This window comes from Lissotriton vulgaris, chromosome 2_1 (assembly GCF_964263255.1).
Source record: "Lissotriton vulgaris chromosome 2_1, aLisVul1.2, whole genome shotgun sequence".
Taxonomy (NCBI): Eukaryota; Metazoa; Chordata; class Amphibia; order Caudata; family Salamandridae; genus Lissotriton; species Lissotriton vulgaris.
The window spans coordinates 2049674318-2049696285 of record NC_141687.1 but is presented as its reverse complement, the minus strand read 5'-3'; the positions used below and the strand labels follow the sequence as shown (position 1 = coordinate 2049696285).

At 43.3% G+C, this 21968-nt stretch overlaps 1 long non-coding RNA gene across 1 annotated transcript in view; it reads right to left on the bottom strand.

Annotated features, from left to right (window-relative positions):
- Positions 1–21426: 21426 nt before the first annotated feature.
- LOC147733722 (uncharacterized) overlaps positions 21427–21968 on the bottom strand; it is a 248223-nt gene continuing 247681 nt past the window's right edge. The window contains exon 5 of the long non-coding RNA XR_015308750.1: positions 21427–21694. This is a non-coding gene — a long non-coding RNA (uncharacterized LOC147733722). The remainder of the gene's footprint in view (positions 21695–21968) is intronic.

Below are 21968 nucleotides of genomic sequence, written 5' to 3'. Positions count from 1 at the left end.
GTCTTTAGCCTCTAGCGCAGGATTGTGGGGCAAACCAGTTCTAAATCACTTAAGCTCTCAAAAATCTACTTCTACCAGTGAAACACATCTATAAAATGAAGTATTATCAACTTTTAATGTATGTTCTAGCAGTTTCAAACATATTGATAAAAATAAATGTTATTTATAACTAGGCCTGTTCCTGAAAAATACAGCTTTGGCTGTACAGTAAATTTAGTATGTTGTAATTGATCACCGCACATGCATTTTTTCCATGCCAGCAATGTAAATACACACTGCAGCCCGTATAGAACATTTGCCTGCCATGCTATTGGCACGCTTTATGCACCAATTAACTTTCAAAGGCCCTCTTGGAAAGCAGAGTACACCAATTAAGGGAAACCAATTTTAACGTGCAGTTTTAGGGTCATATCACACCAAGAAAAAAAAAGATCCATAAAAGTTTTTAAAAATCCAGGGTGACCACACAAAAAGGGAGATTTGATACAAACATTTTGTTAAAATATGAAAAGTATAGAGCAGATCAAGGGTTATTCAGCAAATGCTGCAAATTTACATTAATACTGAGTAAATAGCAGATTGACATTTTCTTGTAGCCCTGGCCATACTAGGGGGCATATGTATGAAAATCTGTTTCTGCGATTCTCCAATAGCGATTTTTTGAGAATCGCTATTTGAGAATTGCAAAACGGGATGTATTTAAAAATTCACATTTTTTTTGCGATTTCTTATTATTCCTTAATTGCGATTAGCAAATTGCAAAATCACAATTAAGGAATACCTTCCCATTCATTCCTATGGGCCAGAATGCCCATAGGAACGAATAGGAAGTCGTTCTCAATTTGCGATTCTCAATTTGAGAATCGCAAACTGAGAATAATTTCAAGGGTGCAAGGGCGTCATAAGGACACCTTGATGCACCCCTGAAATGAGCATGTGCGCACATATGGCGCACATACATGCCCTTAGGGCATGTATGTGCGCCACATGGCACCTTGAAAAATGCAAAAAGTGCTTCTTTGAAAGAAATCGCAAATTACCTCCAACTTAAAGTTGGTGGTAATTTGCGATTTCTTAGGGAGAAATCGCACAACTTGGGTGCTTGTTACATAACATTTAAGGAATCGCAATTTGCGATTCCTTAAATGTTTATGCAAAATTAAGGAATCGCGAAATTTGAGATGACTTAATATTGCGATTTGATTTTGCTCATACATCGCGTTTTGCGAATTTTTAGTCGCAATCGCAGTTTTTTGCATTCCCATCACTTGCGACAAAAAATTAGCTTCATACATATACCCCCAGATCGCGTATCATGAGAATATAGCATGAAAAATCATGTAACAATTAATGATAGATAGATCAGATGTCGTCAAACAGATTATGGGGAAATGAAATGTTATAGCAGCGTTAAGTTGTTTGCATATAGAAATAAGTCTGTAATACCAAAGACTGGTATTAGATATGGTTGAAGATCTCAGTAGGCAGTGAACAGACATTTGATGATGTAAGTAGCATCATAAGTAGCAGAAAGGGAAGCTAGTATCCAAATATGCCTTCTTTATTAAAATATTGTAATGCCCAACATCGTCTGTCATATTTTTCATACATGGTTTAATATCTTAAAATACAGGTGACTTTGAACATATTTATCAGTTCTGTAAATATGCTCTGTTATCCCTTGTAAAATGCAATAAAAAATGAGATAGTCAGCATGCTGGGGGCAGCCCAGACTCCCTATAAGTGTAATAGTACCCATAATGTGGCAATTAATGACAAATGAGGGAGGAACTTTGAGGTTTGCTTTGAGTCTTCCACCCCGAAAACTCTTTAACACATAGGGCCTTAATATGATGGTGGTTAGACCAGTGTCTGACTGCCATCATTGCACGATGGATACCAGCCGACATGTAGTCGGCTGTTCCACCTGCCAATCTGTATTATTTATTTATTTATTTTTGAGTTTTATAGAGCGGGAACTTGACCGGTTAGGTGGGAGCCCTTTCCAGGAATCAAGCAGAAATATACACAAGACATGGAGGGAGGGGGGGGCTGGATAAAGGGATAAAAGGGTCAAAATAAGTAAGCACACTCTGGGATCTGGTCCACTCGGAAGGCTTCATTAAATAATGAATATACAGAGGCTTATTTACAGGCCCATGGTGCCATCGGTGTGTCACTTTTTTTGTCACACCGGCGGTGTAGTGTGCTTGCCCATATTTACAAGGCCACGTAAAGCCACCCTGCATGGCTTTTCATGGCCTTGTAAATATGGCCCCCATTCACACATTAACTGGCGTGAAAGGGGTCTTCCATGGGTGTTGCTGTGGGTGTTTCCACGCAACATCCAAGGGACCTGACACATTGCCAGATTTACAAGGTTTTGTAAACCTGGGAATGTGTCATATTTCTACACCTCCCCAGGAGAGGGATAAGGGAGACGCAGGGCTTTCCCTTTTTCATGGGTGAAGCTTCAGCTGTGGGGAATTCCGTACAATATATTAAAGGTTATTAGGCTGCTTTATACGGCCCCGTAGGTCAAGATCAAGGTCGGGATGGCACCCATCTGTCAAGGGAAGTGAGGACATCAATTGATCTCAAGCAGAGGTGCATTCCTGCTCCCCTCCTATTTAATCCATATATTTCAGACCTTTCTCTAGTGTTGAATGAGTTGGTAACACACGTCTTGAGACGTGGTGGCACTCCGCTGTTGAACACCTTAGTAACACCAGGGTTGGTCCGGAGAGATCAATCAATCATTTGACAATATGTACAGTTGACAATGAGTTGGAGATTAACCTTAAGAAAACAAGGGTAATCTCTATAAATCGATGTATCTTCAATTAATGCAGAAGATACCTTAATGGAGCCACGATAGAGGAGACATAAGCATATGTATATCCAGGCATCAGGATTGACTCAAGAACCTTTTTTGCTCCACAAAGAGAAGCAATCAGAGAAACAGTCATAGCCTTAAATTTAGCATTTTCAACTTTAGCAAACCCCCATTTGGGGGAACAACCTCCGACCACTTGTTGCAGTAATGAAGGCAAGACTGATACTCAATCTCTCATACGGAGGCAAAATAACTTTGCTGGATAAAATCATAATAAAAGCCCACATGCAAGTATTTCGGCTGCCGACCTCAGCTTTGCTCGCTCAAGTCATACTGGAGTTCTCTCTGGCAAGACAGACCAATGCCAGGCCTGGAGCTTTTGTAAAATGGTGTCATAAGTTAAAATTTGCTGCTGAGGGTTTGCTAGCTAGCTGAAATCAACCTCCAAAGAGGAAAGGGTGATTATAAGAAATATCTTGGTGATAGTATAGAAAATCTTGGGCTGGGCGAACTGTGGCTTGCAGATACAACTGCCCGAGTATTCAGAAGAAAGGTAATAAAAAGTATAAAGTTGAAAAGCTGTGTAGAGGACAAAGGAGTAGTAGCCAAATAAACACATGGATCGATCGTGTTGAATTCCTATGACTATCAAATGGACAACCGCATTTTTGGAAGCCACCTACTCCCTGAAGGTCAAACAGAAATTAATGTATTGGGAGAGATTCCCACTCTGGTCTTTATTATAAAATGGCTGGATAAAGACCAGCGGGGGGCGTGGAATGTCGCTAATGCCATCAGGCAATTGAGTCGCTGATGCATAATCTTTGCATCTGTCCTTGCTTGGACCAACTGTGGAGGACCCTGATAAGGAAGGAGTTTAAGGCATTGGGGATTAGGAAATACAGATGTGAAGTAATAGAATCAATGGGTCCATGGAATACAATGCTTAACATCCGACTGGTGCGATTCTTGGACATTATCTAGGACCTTGATAGGGAGAACTTCTATGCTCAGATTGAGGACAGGACTGCTAGTTAAGATGTGCTCACTAAAGGGTTTATGGAAATGGCAGGCTGCTGGGGAAATACAGGATTCATTAAGTTACTATCCTGTCTTATTGTGCATTAGTTCCTGTATCATTTAATAGATGCACTGCAGCACTTTATGCATGTGTTTGGGTAGACAGCAAAGGATTAATGAAACTTAATTAGGGAAGCAGCATGTTCACTCCTAGGATGTCTCTAGCCCCCTACCTGTCCTAGGGGTACGTGTTGAAGCTTACGTGTTACATGCACATTGGCTCTTTTTGTGGTTTCTAATGTTGGGGGTTGCGATCAGTTAGCATCTGTAGGGAAAGGCACTTTTACACTAAAGAATAGGGATTAGTCGAATTGGTTGAGGCAAATTATAAATTGGGAAATCACCATGTTAAAATCGAGATGGGCTGCTAGGGAGGTAGTAGTTTTCGCTCAGGCTGTCATAAATCCCTACCACGTTATATGAGTACCATTGTATTTTAAGTATCACATAAGTATTGTGACATTTTATGCGTTTTGTTGAATAGATAGCTCAGTCAATTACATCTTATGCACCCCGGCAATTTATGCACCATTAGGAGGCCTTAAATTACTACTCCGCTGTATGGACTCGAATTATAATAAAAGCTTTATACAAGCAGTTCAGCATTTTTATAGGTTTACATAACTAGTCAGCTCAATCAAGATACTGCTTACATCTATCTACATTCTTCACTTTATATGCCTTTTTGGCAGCTTGGGGTAGCAACTAGTTAGTCCTGTGAAGGTATGCACTTTGGCACTTTCTATATGGTAGGCACTCTGGGCTCACTGCCATGAAGGCACTCTGGGTAAGTGGAGCTGGTTTTACATTTAATGTCATTGTTCTGTGTGCGTTACATATTTGTTTTCATTTGCAGTGATGTTAATTGTGTATTTTTATAATGTTTATGGTTTTAATTGACTAATAAACTAGTTTGATACTCCGCATTAGAGCCTCCTCCTCTCTCCTTGAATGCCACAAGAAGCTGAGATCTGCTCTTTGAATAGCCCCCTCGACCAGCCATAGGCTGACTCACACCTGCAAAGCATTAGGATATCCTCTTCAGTGATAGTGCATTCTATACTTACACTTAACATAATAAAACATATCCTCCAGGCCCTAAATTCATACACCACAAAGTCTGCTTTGCTAAACGTATCTGCTGCAGAAATATCTCACTATAATGATTGCATTCAGGAAAAAAACGACCAATGAAACATTCACAGTACGAAAACAATACACTGAAAAGTGACACCAATGGAAGCAATTTCGCTTATGAGTTAACGTGGTATTGTTGAGATTTGCGGTGAATGTCATGCAGATTGCTACTTCTTAGTGGATGAGGGTTGCGGCATGGCATTTATCATTCTGTCGCAATTTGGGCATGAATGGAGTTCAAATGTTCCGTTCACTGTAGGCGTTTTTCTTTCTGATGCCCATAAATAGTATACCTGTCTAGATCTAGAAACTAAACTAGGGGTGTATCATTCACATACCATTTTTGACTGGCGTGTATGAATTTCTTCCACGTGCAAGGCAGTGATTGATGCAAACACCTTTTTACCACTGTATAAGGAAACCAGATTTGTGGAAGTGGTAATATGTGACCACTATGCTAGTACTTCATTATTGAGGTTCTTTTAATATGTAGTGTTTTTGTGCTACCTCATTGCATTGTATTGTAGTTTTGTACTAGGCATGCTATGTTTTCCTCCATTTTGACTGTTTTCGTTTATGTGCCATTATGTTTCAGTTGTGTTGTTATTGTGTTATGTTTTTATATACCTTGTGCTTATTTAACTATGTTATGTAGTTTAATTCAGAAATGTCAACAAATGTGGCTGCACTTTTATCCAAAATCTGAACACTCCTTTAAATTTCCTCTGCCCAATAATCATTTACCACTGTCTAAAGTGGTAAAATTCCACTGATGGAGCACAACTTTTTAAGACATCACTAGGCAGCCTAAACTTATAGCAGAGGCAGTAGCTTAAAGTACCCTTTTCGGGGCTCACTTTAAGTGATTTGGTCCCTGATGCCTGTAATCTGAGTCAGTCTGAATGGCGTCATATAAACCTGCTTCTGGTTTGAAATGGTGCCCTGGGTGCCGTCAGTATGTTTGTAAGTACATGGAAACCATGTCATTTGTTTACAAACCATTGGTGCACTGTGGAGCCAATTTACAAAGGGCCTTGGCACTAGTGGTGGAGGCTCCACAGTCATAGTGTGGGAGGGCACACTCTTGGTGGGGGTACCGCACTGGGTAACTGCAGTACGGAGGTCCTGAAGTGACTACAGGGTCCCCACCACCAGTGCGGAGGCCCTTTGTGAATTGGGCTCTTAGTTTTACCTGTGTCTCAGGGAACACATTTTTGTTTGAAAAGTCGCCAAAAATTTCAGCAAGTTGAACGACTGGGGGGCATATTAACAAGGGGGTTTATCTCCGCTTTTTTGGCTTTAACAGCCAAGAAAGCGGAGATAAAATGATCTCCCTATTACCTAGCTGTCGCTAACACCAGTTAGCGACAGCTAGTAGGAGATAGCGACCATCTTGGGCCCCGCTATGCATGTCAGTGATATTTATCACTAATGACATGCAAAGTGAGCGTGCCAAGATGTTAGCGACTGGAAACAGTCGCTAACATCACTATCTCCTATTACCAACTTTTGGAGAAATACGCGCTAAGCGCGAATATCTCCAAAAGCTAACACCTGCCCTGAGCAGTTCTTAGCCATGTTATCCAATAGGAGGTGGATAACATGGCTAAGAGCATTAGCTCGGTAATGCATGAATATCGCTGACTTTTCAGCGATATTCATGCATTGCGGCCGATTTTTATCGCATTTGCGATAAACCTTGGTAATACCAAGATTTAAATGCGATAAAAATCGCCACCGCTTAGCGGTAAATTTTTGTCTCTAACCAAGCAATAGCGATAATTATCGCTATTGCTTGGTAATATGCCCCACGGTTTCTTCCACGGCATTGGCCTTAACACCTTGCCAGCCAAGCTCCAACAGAGGCAATTCCTGATAATATTACATTGGTGATTACCAATTGATCTTGGGACTCTCCAAGACAGTGCCTACTAAATATCTATGGCCCATGGAAGTGCTAATCCTCAACTGCCTTCCATGTGCTTAGACATGGACACCGTGAACGCAGGGCCTACTGGCACAGAAGTTGAATGTCACTGACTGCCAAAAAGGGATTTATTAATGTGATTACTTCTAACAGCTTAGGCAGGAGTTGTTAAAATGTGTTAACCCAGAGAATAGATAATAAAGAGACTTTCTAAAGCACAACAAACACTTGTCATGCAACAGACATTACAGTATGTGTGAGTACATATTAGATTGTGCCTGGCCATATTGTTACTGCGGCAGGATCCTTGCAGCCACACAAGATTGCAGTGATTCATACTTTACAGGGAGATTACTTCCAAGCAGGGAGAAGTTTACAAGTAAAGCTCCATACGTTTCTAAAATGAAGTTCATACAAAAGCAGATCGCATTTTAAGGTTGCAAAGATAGAGTACACTATAGGACTTCAAGAGAATAACTCAGAGGCAAAATAAACAAAATATGGCAACACATCACCACTACATCCCATAAAAACAAATTGACATACAGCCTTTATAAAATTATGCAAAATGACACTTACAGCACACAACTGTAGACTTCATTATGGCACTGGTTACCCACCTATGCACGATGAGACACAGAATTCCTGCATAGAGCCGGGAATTTCTGACTTGCAAACTGAGAAGGCTAACCAACTCTGCGAAGAACATGTGACAGAGCTTAGCTTTCAACAAAAAACAAAAATCACCAGACCCATATTTATTTTCTCAGAGAGTACAGCCCTCTGCTCCTGCTGGCCATTCACTTCTACGGTCTTCTCAAAACACAATATTACCCTCTGTATTCCTGCATCCTCATTTAAGAGGAGTCAGCTTAAAAGTTATTTTTCATGTTCTATATTTTGTTTGTTTGAACAGAATTGTAGTGAAACTTTACTAGATTGGAGTTTAGAGTCATATTTGGGTGGCTGCCAAACGGATATATTACTGTTAAGAATGGGGTTTCTTGTTGTCTAGGGTATGCCCCTAAGAAAGGCAGAACCCACCACTCTTGTCAGGGTAAGAAAGTTACACACCCAGGATAACCCCTACTTACCCCATTGTTAGCTTGGCTGGGCAGTTAGGCTTCTCCCAGAGGCAATGTGTAATGCTTTTGCACAACACACTCACACACCACTGACACAATAAATACATCACAAAAGAGACTCTACACCAGGTTATAGAAAAATATCTCATATATTGTACATAAACACATAAAACACGATCACATTAATCCTAAATCACTTTGCCAACTAGAGAAGTGTCACAGGTAATGCAATAAAGTAAAGACTTATAAGTTTGCAGACATTATAAAAGCATCTTCACTGTACATCATCTGCAGGTCCTGAAAATGATACTCATTTTTCATTCATCGCAAGTTATAAAGCGATGCTTCAAAGAATATGGACTGTGGGCTTTTATATGCAAGGTCCAACGTAGTTTCCCAAGGGGTCAATGACTACAAAAGAATACGAAGTTTCTCAGTGTGTCACTGAACAGAAAGGTCTAGATCTGTTTAGTGTTCTGCTTGGAGAGAAAAGGGGGGTAGATGGTGTTATAAGGAGGAAGGGGAATTCCACTTTGTGGAACGAGGGCCCAACAAACCCAGCAAGCTAGGTGTCATGTTTCATCATTTGGGCCCGCTCCTCATCGGGTCGGCGCTCCAATACCCAACGGGCTCCCCTAAAGGGGCTCTTTATCGGAGATCTTTTGTTCCGGCCGTAAGACTGTTGAACCAGTCTTTGCCCTGTTATTCTCCAGTTTATTTTATCACTTGTTGAGATCTCCTGAACAGAAATGGTGGAGGCTTGGCAATTATTCATAAAAGCTTTATTAACATCACTTTGCTCGATAGAATATCACTTACCTGAGCTGAGGTTTTATATGTTTTATATCACTGCTGTTTCCACAGAATTAGCGCACCATTCATCTACGGCATACACCCAATTTGGATCTGAATTTGCTGATATTGTAGGATCACTAGCAATAAAATCTCCCAAATTTTTACTTTTATGAGATATTGATCTTTGGTTCGAAGACAACACCTGCTTGGAAGTAACATGTGCTTTATAACGATTTGTGGGCTTTCTCAGAAAGTGGGACAAGTCACTCATGAAGTGGGCTGTATCCTGAATGCTATTTTTACCTCAAAGGTACAAGGCCTTAGTGCCTTGAAGCCAATTCCTCTAGTTTGGTCCGACCATTGTGTGATTCCGTTCCTTGTTAATGGACCAACTACTAAACTGAGTGATAATTACCCAAGTCAAGGCCGATCCATTCCTAAGAATAAATTGGAGATATTATTGAACAGCAACCTGACTAGGGAAAAAGTAGTTAATAATAAATTAACTATAAAGGATAAAATAATAACATTCATTGAAGGGTTACCTCTGTTATGAACATGTCAGTATCTATTAAAGATTGGTCAGGAAAGTTACAAAGCTTATTGTCCTCTTGGTTCACAGTGTACGTCATCCTAGCTAAGCAGAGGTGTAATAACTTGCACATAAAGTGTAGGTTGAACTATCATTTGGATGATAGGACCAGCAATAGCTTTCAAACAGTTTATATAGAAATTAAAGCAAGATTTGACGGATTACATATCAAGGTAAATTGATGCAGCTAAACATTTCACCCATGAAGTGCTTATGATTGTAAGCAATTTTTGCAATCCCTAGCATCTATTTGCTGCAATCCTCCCATCTCAGATTTTATGTCAGGATTTGTCTTCCTAGTTTGAGAATAAAATCAACAAAATTCCCCTACCTTTTTCAGCAGAAAGTCAGGACCCAGACATTTTGTTCTCCCAATTTGAGTTTTTGCATTTTGAACCTTTCACTGCTAAACGGACTGAGAAGACATTGATGTACTCTAAATCGGGGTAACCACTGTATCCTTGCCCCACTTTTATTCTTCATTTGATCAATAAGACTATCATTCTGGTCCTGTGCTCTTTATGCCATTCCTCTTTTGATGAAGGTAAGGTTCCATTGGTATGGAAAAAAGCTACGTTAATCCCACTGTTAAACAGTCAGTAAACTGATTCTTCTATAGGACTCGCTCCTCGCTTACAAGCTGAGTGGTCGCTCCCAGTGTCTCTTGCAGGCATCTGGTTTTATCGCGCTGCATTGCTAGAACTTGGATTTTAAAAAAGCGCCTTTCATTTGGTTTCATATCGCCTGCTGTATTAATTATTTCTTAGCGCTGCCTTGTTTGAACTGCTTTGTTACATTCCGCCTGCTGTATTAAGTATTCCGTAGCGCTGCCTTGCCTGAAGTGCTTTAACTGTGCAATTTCATTTGGATACTCTTCATCTGCTGTGTTGCATATTGCCGCTTTGCCTCGTTAGCGCTTTATTAATTATTTCCACACTGATTTCAGTCCTGTTAGCGCGTTTGACTGTAGCGCTACGCTGTGCCCCCCCCTCCGCCTCCATTTTGTTTGTTGTTGTCCTCGTGTGCCCGCCCCGCCTCCCAGCTGTGACGCCCTCCCACAGAATAGAAAGAGCGCTCAACTCCCTACATGCGCCGTGACTCGCTCCTCGCTTACAAGCTGAGTGGTCGCTCCCAGTGTCTCTTGCAGGCATCTGGTTTTATCGTGCTGCATTGCTAGAACTTGGATTTTAAAAAAGCGCCTTTCATTTGGTTTCATATCGCCTGCTGTATTAATCATTTCTTAGCGCTGCCTTGTTTGAACTGCTTTGTTACATTCCGCCTGCTGTATTAAGTATTCCGTAGCGCTGCCTTGCCTGAAGTGCTTTAACTGTGCAATTTCATTTGGATACTCTTCATCTGCTGTGTTGCATATTGCCGCTTTGCCTCGTTAGCGCTTTATTAATTATTTCCACACTGATTTCAGTCCTGTTAGCGCGTTTGACTGTAGCGCTACGCTGTGCCCCCCCCTCCGCCTCCATTTTGTTTGTTGTTGTCCTCGTGTGCCCGCCCCGCCTCCCAGCTGTGATGCCCTCCCACAGAATAGAAAGAGCGCTCAACTCCCTACATGCGCTGTGACTCGCTCCTCGCTTACAAGCTGAGTGGTCGCTCCCAGTGTCTCTTGCAGGCATCTGGTTTTATCGCGCTGCATTGCTAGAACTTGGATTTTAAAAAAGCGCCTTTCATTTGGTTTCATATCGCCTGCTGTATTAATTATTTCTTAGCGCTGCCTTGTTTGAACTGCTTTGTTACATTCCGCCTGCTGTATTAAGTATTCCGTAGCGCTGCCTTGCCTGAAGTGCTTTAACTGTGCAATTTCATTTGGATACTCTTCATCTGCTGTGTTGCATATTGCCGCTTTGCCTCGTTAGCGCTTTATTAATTATTTCCACACTGATTTCAGTCCTGTTAGCGCGTTTGACTGTAGCGCTACGCTGTGCCCCCCCCTCCGCCTCCATTTTGTTTGTTGTTGTCCTCGTGTGCCCGCCCGCCTCCCAGCTGTGACGCCCTCCCACAGAATAGAAAGAGCGCTCAACTCCCTACATGCGCCGTGACTCGCTCCTCGCTTACAAGCTGAGTGGTCGCTCCCAGTGTCTCTTGCAGGCATCTGGTTTTATCGCGCTGCATTGCTAGAACTTGGATTTTAAAAAAGCGCCTTTCATTTGGTTTCATATCGCCTGCTGTATTAATTATTTCTTAGCGCTGCCTTGTTTGAACTGCTTTGTTACATTCCGCCTGCTGTATTAAGTATTCCGTAGCACTGCCTTGCCTGAAGTGCTTTAACTGTGCAATTTCATTTGGATACTCTTCATCTGCTGTGTTGCATATTGCCGCTTTGCCTCGTTAGCGCTTTATTAATTATTTCCACACTAATTTCAGTCCTGTTAGCGCGTTTGACTGTAGCGCTACGCTGTGCCCCCCCCTCCGCCTCCATTTTGTTTGTTGTTGTCCTCGTGTGCCCGCCCCGCCTCCCAGCTGTGACGCCCTCCCACAGAATAGAAAGAGCGCTCAACTCCCTACATGCGCCGTGACTCGCTCCTCGCTTACAAGCTGAGTGGTCGCTCCCAGTGTCTCTTGCAGGCATCTGGTTTTATCGCGCTGCATTGCTAGAACTTGGATTTTAAAAAAGCGCCTTTCATTTGGTTTCATATCGCCTGCTGTATTAATTATTTCTTAGTGCTGCCTTGTTTGAACTGCTTTGTTACATTCCGCCTGCTGTATTAAGTATTCCGTAGCGCTGCCTTGCCTGAAGTGCTTTAACTGTGCAATTTCATTTGGATACTCTTCATCTGCTGTGTTGCATATTGCCGCTTTGCCTCGTTAGCGCTTTATTAATTATTTCCACACTGATTTCAGTCCTGTTAGCGCGTTTGACTGTAGCGCTACGCTGTGCCCCCCCCTCCGCCTCCATTTTGTTTGTTGTTGTCCTCGTGTGCCCGCCCCGCCTCCCAGCTGTGACGCCCTCCCACAGAATAGAAAGAGCGCTCAACTCCCTACATGCGCCGTGACTCGCTCCTCGCTTACAAGCTGAGTGGTCGCTCCCAGTGTCTCTTGCAGGCATCTGGTTTTATCGCGCTGCATTGCTAGAACTTGGATTTTAAAAAAGCGCCTTTCATTTGGTTTCATATCGCCTGCTGTATTAATTATTTCTTAGCGCTGCCTTGTTTGAACTGCTTTGTTACATTCCGCCTGCTGTATTAAGTATTCCGTAGCGCTGCCTTGCCTGAAGTGCTTTAACTGTGCAATTTCATTTGGATACTCTTCATCTGCTGTGTTTCATATTGCCGCTTTGCCTCGTTAGCGCTTTATTAATTATTTCCACACTGATTTCAGTCCTGTTAGCGCGTTTGACTGTAGCGCTACGCTGTGCCCCCCCTCCGCCTCCATTTTGTTTGTTGTTGTCCTCGTGTGCCCGCCCCGCCTCCCAGCTGTGACGCCCTCGCCCCTCCCCCTCCACTATCCATATATGACAGTAGTTCCCGCGCGCAGCGTTCACGCGCAGCGACCGCGCCCAACCCGCGCCGAAGGTGCGCCAAAGGTAAGCCCGTCTACGCCCGTCTGCGCCTGGACCGCGCCCAGCGCCAGACCCCCAGGTCCTCGCGCTCCCCAGCCCTCCCGCATTACCTATGATGCCGCCACCCTCCTAGCCCTCAACCCCGGCCGCTCCCCCAACTGCATCCAAGCCGCTCCTGGACACACCCATGGACCTTTCTCCTGCTACTCCTGCAAATTCATCGGCACCGACAACATCTCCGCTACGACCACACCACAGATTCCCGACCCCAACCACCTACAATGCATCCTTCTCAACACCCGATCGGTGCACAGGCACGCCATTGACCTATGGAACCTACTAGACTCCTTCTCTCCAGACGTCGCCTTCCTAACAGAAACATGGATGAACGCTTCCTCCGCACCAGACATCACCATTGCCATCCCTGAAGACTATAAGATCACCCGCAAAGACCGTACCAGCCACACAGGAGGAGGAATCGCTATCGTTCATAAGAAATCTATCCGCATCTCAACTAGCTCTGACGCCAACCTCGCCAACTCCGAACACCTTCACTTCCAGATCCACATCGACCCCAAAACAACACTCAGAGGCACTCTCCTCTACAGACCACCAGGACCTCGCGCAAAATTCAGGGAAGACATCACGGACTTCATCTCTCCACACGCGCTCCCCTCCAAAGACTATATTCTTCTAGGAGACCTCAACTTTCACCTTGAAAAGATAAACGAACACAACACCGCCACCCTCGTGGACAACCTCGCCAACCTCGGACTTAAACAACTAGTCACTTCCCCCACCCACATCGCAGGTCACACACTCGACCCCATCTTCACATCCAGCAATCATGTCTCCTTCAGCCACACTACGGATCTCCTATGGACCGACCACAGCTGCGTTCACTTCACCTACAACAAGCCGAAACCCATCAACCACTCCCAACCTACCCTGCAAAGAAACTGGAACAAAATCACCACGGACCAAATCTCCGCATCGCTCCTTCGAAACTCCCCAGCCCTCTCTTCTAACGCCAACGAAGCCGCCGCCAACCTCACCCTATGGTTATCCAACACCGCCGACACCTTAGCCCCACTGAAAAAACGCCAAAGCAAACCTGGCAGCAAGAAAGCCTCATGGTTCAACGATGATCTCAAGAAGTCCAAGAAACTCTGCCGCTCCCTTGAAAAGGCCTGGAAAAAAGACCCAACCACCAGCACCAAGGACGCCTTCAAAAGCGCCACCCGCACTCACCACCAACTGATCCGAAAAGCCAAGAAAACAGCATTCAAGGATCGACTTGACAACAACGCCCACAACAGCAAGGAACTTTTCAACATCGTCAAGGAATTTTCCAATCCCTCGGCCAACTCCAACGACATCACCCCCTCTCAGACCCTCTGCGACTCCCTAGCCTCATTCTTCCACAACAAGATTGCAGACATCCACAACAGCTTTGACAACCAACCCGGAAACCAACCCACCCTACCATCTGCCGACCATCTTCCCCCCGTGAACACCCTTAACGCCTGGAACCCAATCTCCACTGAGGACACCATCCGCCTGATGAACTCCATCCACTCAGGATCCCCCACATACCCATGCCCTCACCACATCTTCAACAAAGCAGACTCCGTCATAGCACCGCACCTCAGAGACGTCATCAACTGTTCCTTCAACTCCGCTACCTTCCCAGAAAACTGGAAACACGCTGAACTCACCGCCCTTCTGAAAAAACCAACAGCCGACCCCACCGAACTCAAAAATTACCGCCCCATCTCGCTTCTTCCATTCCCGGCCAAAGTCATCGAGAAAGCCGTCAACAACCAGCTTGCCGCCTTCCTCGAAGCCAACAAATCCCTCGACCCCTCACAATCTGGCTTCCGAGCAAAACACAGCACTGAGACCGCCCTCATCGCAGCAACAGACGACATTCGAACTCTACTGGACAATGGAGACACAGTCGCCCTCATCCTCCTCGACCTCTCTGCAGCATTCGATACAGTATGCCACAGCACCCTTCTACAACGCCTCAGTAACATCGGAATCCAAGGAAAAGCACTTGAATGGATCACCTCGTTCCTCACCGGAAGAACCCAGAGAGTCCGCCTTCCTCCATTCAAGTCCGAAGCCTCTGAACTCATCTGCGGAGTACCTCAAGGATCCTCACTCAGCCCCACCCTTTTCAACGTATACATGAGCCCCCTCGCGGCCATCGCACGCCAACACAACCTCAACATCATCTCTTACGCGGACGACACTCAACTGATCCTTTCTCTCACCAATGACCCCAGCACCGCCAAAACTAACCTACACGAAGGAATGAAAGAAGTTGCCGATTGGATGAAACAAAGCCGTCTGAAACTGAACTCAGACAAAACAGAAGTCCTCATCTTAGGTACATCCCCCTCTGCTTGGGACGACTCCTGGTGGCCGGATGCCCTCGGAAAAGCACCCATCCCGACAGACCACGCACGGAACCTTGGCGTCATCCTGGATTCTTCACTCTCAATGAACAGACAAGTCAGCGCCGTATCCTCTTCCTGCTTCAACATTCTTCGCATGCTCAGAAAAACATTTCGCTGGATCCCCTCCGAAACAAGGAAAACAGTCACCCACGCTCTGGTCACGAGCTGACTGGACTACGGAAACACCCTCTACGCAGGTACCACCGCTAAACTCCAGAAGAAACTCCAACGAATCCAAAACGCCTCAGCCAGGCTCATATTAGACATCCCACGCAACGAACACATTTCTGGTCACCTTAAAGACCTCCACTGGCTACCCGTCAATAAAAGGATCACTTTCCGACTGCTTACCCACGCACACAAATCACTCTACGACATCGGACCAGATTGCCTCAACTCTCGACTATCCTTCTACACCCCCTCCCGCCAACTACGTTCTTCCAGCCAAGCCCTCGCCACTGTACCTCGCATCAACAAGACCACCATGGGAGGCAGATCCTTTTCTTACCTGGCTGCTAAAACATGGAACTCACTCCCCGCTTACCTTCGCCTCACCCAGAACCACCTAGCGTTCAGAAAGCAGCTCAAAACATGGATATTTGACAAATAATCTTCCTCCCCTTCCTAAGCGCCTTGAAACCCTCTGGGTATGTAGTGCGCTATACAAATTTCATGACTTGACTTGACTTGACTTGACATAATGAAAAACCTCAGGCGATATTATTACCATCACCCGTAAAATGATTGAAAAGAAGTCAAAAGGCAACGGAAACAATTTAAAGTACCAAGCAACGCATTGGATCCAGCGCATTCAGTACTGAGACCACACTCAGATTCGTGAGTAAATGCTTTTGGAAAATCGTGGATCATGGCCGCAGCGTAACTTTACTTTTGATGGGTATGAGCACCGTTTGTGAGACAGTGTCTCACTCCACACTCCTAACAAGATTACAGTTGAGTTGTGTTTAAGTAAATGCACTGGAATAGTTTACTTCATTTCTAAATAACAGAATTTAAAACGTGAGGTTTAATGAGTACTATTTCCCTGCTTGATTTTGAATAGGGGAGATTTTGCAGGGGTCACAACTGACCCCAACATTATTTAAACTTTGTGTGGTACCATTGGTAACTCAGATCCACTCCTATAGTTCTCAGTTGAACTCGTACGCAGATGACATGCAGAATGTGATTTCCGTCAATGAGGAGCCTCAATCTGTAGCAAAGAATTTTTCCGCTTTGTCTTGTAATGATGATGAAATAGATGGCAGATATGTTTTAAAAATGTAAATAGGAATATGACTTAGGTCATAATCCTTGGTGGACTTGCTTCAATGTGGCATCACAGAAAGCAACATCACCACACCATTGACACTGAATTTAACACACTACTGAGAGCACCCACAGAACACAAAACACTTCCCACATAAAACAACAGTCCCTTGCACACGCCGACAGTGTATATTGTGTATCATTGACCATAATAAAAAATACTCTCGTTCCTCCGTTGAAACAGTCACTTTAGTTTAATCCTGAAATCCTTAGCCAACATGTGTTTCCTTGAGCTTAATTATTGTGTGGGGCGACTTCTCCAGGGCTCTAATCTCTTTGTATGGACCCTCAATTCCAGTTGTATTTCCGACCCGGAATGGGTTCTAGTACTCCAGTGATATTTTCACAGTAAAGGGCAACAGTGATTACTGAGTCGAAGATTTTGTGTATTCCAGAATTCTTTTCTTAAGTGAGGATCTTGTGTTTATGAGTCTTCGGCGGACACGCCTGAGTACACCGATTTAATTTTTAGGTGTAAATATCACAATTGGAATATACAGTGATAGAGGCTTGTTCCTTGGAGCTACATATACTAACAGTCTCATCTCAGACAAGGTAACGTTGGATGTCTGACCTAAATACGGTATGATCTTTTTTGATACATGGATTGAGAACCGGTCAACTGACTACACCTAATTATTTTTCAGGTGTGAATGTCATAATTGGGATACACAGTGAATATACGCCATACGGTCCCTCCCCTAGTGTAAGCTTTTTCGTCCCATAGTGAGATTGATTCTAGTCCATAATCTATTGCAACAGCCTCAATTTCTATTCTCCTCCCCTTAGGGTAATCTATAACCCTTGGTTGTCCCCTTCTAGTCCTGATGAAGACTTGCAAGGCCCAGGTCCAACTAACCCACAGGCCCTAAGACGAGTAAAACGTTGACACCCTTGTTGTTTCTTAACCTGGACCCTGTCCCGCCACATTTATGTGCAAATATCAGTGAACTAAATGTCCATTCCGTTGAACTTTTGTAAAAAACGTGTGAATAATTAACTCTTGAGGTCAGGTCAACGAGGACGATGATTTGTCGAACCGTTCCCTTGTACATAATTACTTTAAGATTTTTATGTCACTACCCCATTGAATTTCTTCTATCTCCCATTCACTTTACACATCCTGAATCACTTACCCTCTTTTGCATGCCTTCCTTGGGGCAACCTACACGTTTCTATGAATTTATAACTGTGAAATACCACGTTTAACCTAGATGCAATGAATTACATTTTTTCTGGTTTTTGAATCAGGTCTGTTGCAAATTTTTTCCTTTGATTGGTGCATTTATTAGCTAGAGCTGAACTAAGAGACATGCTCTGAAATGTTGTACGATTAACAACTATGTACTGATTGACTCTGCTATATAAAGTAAAAGGTCAAGGACCACTGTTTTCAATACCTTAATACACCCAGGTCCACGACCCTTGGGTTACCCCATTTTGTTAATGGTTAAAGCTACCAGATGATATACGTACTGGAGGAGTGAAGACGCACATTGAAGAAGACCTGTCGAGCCACTCTTCACCATCTCTTCGTGAGTCGGCCCCAAACAAATGAAGGTTTGGTTCCACACTGGGGATTGCCGACCTGAGCCACAATATCTGGGATCAGAATTATTCAGGAATATAGGAAGGCTACCAACTGACACAATGGAATACCGATCTTAAGCTTGAAATTGGGAACCAGACCTTTAGGGCACACCTGATAGATGGTGCTCGCCTGGATACCATATAAGTTTCTGGGTTGCCTAGACATATAAAGGTACAAACCGCGACTCCCTATCCTCTGTATCCTGATCAGTGACATCTTCTTCTTCAAAAATAAAGTGCATTTTTTTAAACCCCTGAAGAAGTCCCATTTGGGACGAAACGCGTCGGCTGTTCTTTCTTACAAATGGAACAATAAAGAAAATATTTTGAAAAATAATTGGATATTGTTTTCAGTATAGTTTGTGACAAAATGTGACCCAGTTTGTACAATTTCTACATGTGATGCAACTGTGCTTTCAAATTTAATTACGTTAAAGTTCTGTATGGAACTATCACTGTGATGGTGGGTGACTATCGGTGTGCACACTGATCCCTTACTTAAATACAAAGGGAAAATTACGATTGTGGTTATTTTGGTTAGGTGCATTTGCAAAGAGGGTTCCACCATCCATCTTGCTTGAATTTTTAAATAAGCCTGAACCCAGACCTAATAGATTTTTCCTTCAGTCTGGCCACTCAAGCTGTTTTATCACTAAATTTTTTTCACTTACTTTGTTATCCACCATCACTGATCACTACTGTACCAACCAGTGGTTTACCTCTGGGTGGAGGAAGCATAAACACTAACCCAATGATGATGCTGCCACATACCTTAAAGAGAGGCGGAGAACCAAGATATACCGCCACCCGAGCCTTGGCACGTGATTGAGGGTTTTTTATTGGTACCATGTAACGAAAAACTAAAAAACCCTGGTGACTCAGGACTCAGGACAAGTGATCCATTCCCCCACTGATTTTTTGACGATTGAAACAAGGAAGCTAAATGGATCACAAACCTCTTCCTTCTCCCTCCTATTATTTTATATACATAATATAAACTGTCAGCGTGTGCAAGGGACTATTGTTTTGGTTTATTAATAGTTATCCACACTTTAGGGAGCAGGTAGGCTCTCCCCACACTTATGCACCGCAATCATAATTGTACTTACAAGAAAATATTGCTTAACCTATATTAAAATAACAAATGAAGAAATAACCCTGCTACAGAATGTGCACACATGTTGATGCTTCATTTGTCTTTTCTTGCCACATAATAGTCAACCACATTGCATAATTTGATTTTCCATTGCCACATAATGTCAATGACCTCACATAAAAGCAAACTAAAAACACGAAAACATCACCAAATGAGCAAAGTGAATTTCTGGACAATTATGTAGTTGTAAAGGAGGCAACATACATAAACACTACAGTATATGAAAAAGTAAAAAGAACACGCTAACTGTGAATGACTTCAATGCTGGAACAGTTTGCAAGCTAAAACAGTGATGCTTTCTTAAACCTTTGGCAGCACTGCTCACAAGCCCATAATGACTGCTGCTTTTCAGCAAAACTAGAAAACCAGAAAAGCCTGCTGAAGATACAAGTCCTTCTAATTCATATATTTTCTACTAAAGTGGAAAAAAAATATCAAAATCCCAATTCTGCAGGACAAACATACTCAGTCTTTAGGGGAGTTTGTGGCTTACAGGGCATTGAAGGATGTATTGCTGAATGACAAACTGAAACAGCAACAAGTTCAGCTGTTTCCTGTCCCTGTGACACCAGCTTAGTTTTTTACATATACAAGAAAGAAATAAAGCGATACTTTGGGGCATATTTACTAGGGAAGTTGCGGAGTGAGGCGTTAGCCTTCCTTGGTTAACGCCTCACTCCGCCCCTTCAGAATGGGAGGGTTGCACCATATTTACAAGAATAAGGTGCAGCCATGCATTTCTCCCTGCGCTGGCGCTACACTTAGCAGCCTAGCTCCAGCGCAGGCACCCTTGTACCATAGGGCAAGGGTGTCTGCGTGCAGGGGAAGATTGTTTATGTGCAGGAAGGTCCCCCTTCCTGCACATAAACAATCTTTACATGCAGTTTTGTAAAGTCCACGTGTGCTACTTGATGCAGCACACATAGAAGCTACAAAATGGCATTTAAAAAAATGTTTTATTGTTTATGTGCAGGAAGGGGGACCTCCCTGTTCATAAACAATCATTGGCACAATGCAGCACACATGAAAACAGCAAAAACGAGGAGAAATTAAACATTTCTCCTCGTTGTGCCAGGGTAAGACCAGGTTTTCCCTGGTCTTAATTCTTGTGCTGCCTCCTATTTATGCTTCCTTTGTAAATAGGAGGCAGCATCAGAATCAATGGGTGTTGCGGTGGAATGCCCACCACAACACCCATTTTCCTCCTCGTTCACACTAAGCAGAGCATGAAAGAGGGCCTTATTCACAAGGCAGTGTTAACCACAATAAGTGGCTTAACGCTGCCTTGTAAATGAGGCACAGACCCTATCACCACAGGAACATCGGAAAAAGAGACGTCCTGTGGTTGTAGGGGCTTGTAGATAGGCCACCATGTTTTCAATTTCTTTCATTTTCTGCTTCCAGAGATTGCAACTCTTCTGTCATGAGTGCTGTTTTAGCGACCTGTGAGGCCAAGGGTAGGCAGTTCCAGGGGTAGCAAGGGACTAGCCAGCCGTCACAGATGCGACCCCTTGAGACCCTCAAATGACGTCCATATCTGTATCTGCAATAAAGCCTTAGGAAATTAAGGTCCAGCTGCTGTGAAACCCCATTTTATATTGGATCAATCAGAACACGACTTGCTTCAAAGGTATTACTTGAGGCTACCAGATTTAAGAAGGTAGAAATCAGAGGCAGATTGCTCTTCCAACACCATACGAAAGTCTGGAATGACCTCCTGATGAGTATCAAAAAGAGCAGTAGATCATCGAAATTTTAGGCTGAAATTTAAAACATGGTTGTTCCATCAATTTGCTTTTTTGTTTCTCTTTCACTACCTCCAGGTCTCCCTTAATAGGTATCAGTTCACGCTTTATAAATCTGATAATTTTTAGTATCCTCTTTGTTTGAAATATGCTAGGGAGGGTACAATAGAAACTTACATATTCAATTGTGAATTTTATTTCATAATCATGCCGATTTTCCACAAAAATGTGAAGCTTTCATAATCTGCACTTTTGTCACGAAAATGTATTCACGTACTTCTCAGGCAAGCTGCCAGGAGCCGTGCCCGCGTGAATATGCCTGAGATAAATATTTCAAACCAGTTGCTAGAAATCCCATGCCGGGGTAATGCTGCATTGGGTATGCAGCAGGCAAAACATCAATCACACTTTTTTTCTCCATTGTGTCTCCCACGCTCCAGCTGTGGCTATGAACAATGAAAAAGAATTGTGTTCATTTGGCAGTTTGCAATTCACAAATATGACTTATACAATCAATGATGACTCAATTTCAAACATTGTGTTCCATTGTGGAAATCAGAATTCTCTTGTTATATCTTGGGGAGAAGCAGCAAATATCACTTGCAACAATAACAAAGTCGGTAAATTGTGGTACATAAGTATTAATTGATATTGTCAAAGCCGTGTGTCCCCAGGGGATTCTCCAACCCACATGTAAATGTATTCAGAGCTCACGACCGC